General features: G+C 33.1%; 1 pseudogene; it reads left to right on the top strand.

Annotated features, from left to right (window-relative positions):
- The first annotated feature begins 684 nt into the window (after positions 1–684).
- Positions 685–778, top strand: LOC138824487 (U6 spliceosomal RNA; annotated as a pseudogene).
- The last annotated feature ends 1,367 nt before the right edge of the window (positions 779–2,145 follow it).

Consider the following 2,145-nt stretch of genomic DNA (forward strand, 5'->3'; position numbering starts at 1 on the left):
GTGTAAGTTCCTGCCTGGTTGGATGGTTGACAGGCCAGGACATTAGGTAATCATGCATATGAACAATTTTTTCTCCTTGGTTTAGCTACTCTTGAAATGGTAGGAATAATAAATAATTGTATTTTGATAAAATACCTTCTATTCTGAACAGTTCTGTCTGAATTGTTCATCTCTCTATGATCCCTTGTAACTAATAATAGTTTTGTTTCAGTAAGGCAATCTATGCTGTCAGGGATAGATATTCTGGTTGGTCTGTTGCTACATGGAAGAAGACTAAATGGTCAGGTAGACATTTGTACCAGTAAGATCTCATTTCGGAAATTTTATGCAGCAGAATTTTTTAAGTAGCCCTTAAGCAAGGCTTACTTTGAATCCATTAGCTCCACAAAGCTAACTCAGTTGGATAAATAAGTATTTGAAAAAGCCATCATCTTTGGACCTGTCTATAAATGCTTCAAAGTATGATCAAATTTAAAATGAAAAAAAATTCATTGACACAAAAATTGCAAATGTGAGCAATAGACCGAACAATATAAATTTTTTCCACTATACATAGAATTTTAGGAAAATAAGATCAATAGCATTGTTAGGAACAATAAGGTTTCCTTGTTACAAATAGGCAACCAAAGATATATGCCTATTTAAAGATTGCATCATTAACTGTTTAAATTTAGAAGATACTACATGCTTCAGCAGCACGTATACCAAAATTACAACAATACAGAGATGATATGAAATACAGGATGATATGAAAATTTGTGAAGTAGTCCAATTTTTTCATTCTTTAGATGCAAGAATTGAAAAAAGTTATTAAAAATTTGATTACAAAAATACGAGTGTAACCATACATATAATTCATAGAATTGAAAGTAAGTTTGACATCAGTATATTAAGTTTTCACCTTAGGGAGGCCTTTAAATAGCATAAACTTTACAAAACTCTTTAAATTAGATAACATTGTCATTTTATCCCAAAGAAATAAAATAGTATAAGGACCTAGGAAAAAAGGAATCTTAAACTGTTTCTATATGGAATGCAATCTTAAAGTACACATTTATTAATGAACCTATATATTATAAAACGATGTAGAATTCAATGTATTATATCTAGGAGAGAATGGAATAGATTATGGAAATTGTACAAACAACAGAATATAGAATATTTTAAAATATACTTTTCTCAGACAAGCACTAGAAATACCTTTAGTTTCTGTACTGCTCATTTCAACAGATAAGTTAAAATTATTTCTGATTTAAAAAATCACAAACTGCAGAAATTATTATAAATGTATACAAAAACTCTTGAATACATTTTGACATAAAAGTCAGGCAATTGAGTTGGAATAATACGATGGAATACATGAATTTTTACAGTAAGATATTGCTGTTAATTTGTACTGTGAAAATATTTTGTACGGACCAAAGAATGGACTGGCACATTGAAATTTGCAAAGCTTAACAGAACCATTATGACTTAGGAAAAGTTTGTACAGCCTTCCACAACTTCAAAGAGGTAGTGATACATACTTATCCTTTTGGCAATATCAAATACATTTTCTTCCTAGTTGTTCTTTAGACCTGGTTTGAGATAACGGGTCAACAGAAGGTGATCCAGCATATCTTTGCTATCTATATTCCCAGCAGCAAGATGCAAGAAGTCAAGAGGCCTTACGTTTGGGCATTGGTATCTGCATCATGATGCAGTAAGAAAGAAGACACTCTGGTATTATTCCACGTATAAGCATTGTGCAGGGGTGTTGAGCCATCCACAATTATTGCATGAATATCTGCCTCTTGTGCCACCAACTCATGGATAATGTCTAAGTGTCCACAGTAGGCTTCCCGATGAAGAGGGGTATACTCATCTTCATCCCTAGTATTCACATGAGTGGCCTTTTTGAAAAGTAGTCTTGCAACTGTAGTAAGCCGATTATTTTCGGCAGCCCAAAGAAGAAATTGTTTGGATCCTATTCCATTCTCTTTTTTGGCAACTGATACCATTCCTCACGTATTCATCTCGTTCCTCATCTTCATTAGAACTGCCTGTCAGTGGGAGTGAGGTGTCCATATATTTCCCCAATAGTTCACGCTGGTTGAACTTAAGTCAATATTGAATGGTTAAACTGAAATATAGTGTGGGTCCAAG

The sequence above is a fragment of the Dipodomys merriami genome, unplaced genomic scaffold (assembly GCF_024711535.1).
Source record: "Dipodomys merriami isolate MVZ:Mamm:240054 unplaced genomic scaffold, mDipMer1.0.p SCAF_1295, whole genome shotgun sequence".
NCBI lineage: Eukaryota > Metazoa > Chordata > Mammalia > Rodentia > Heteromyidae > Dipodomys > Dipodomys merriami.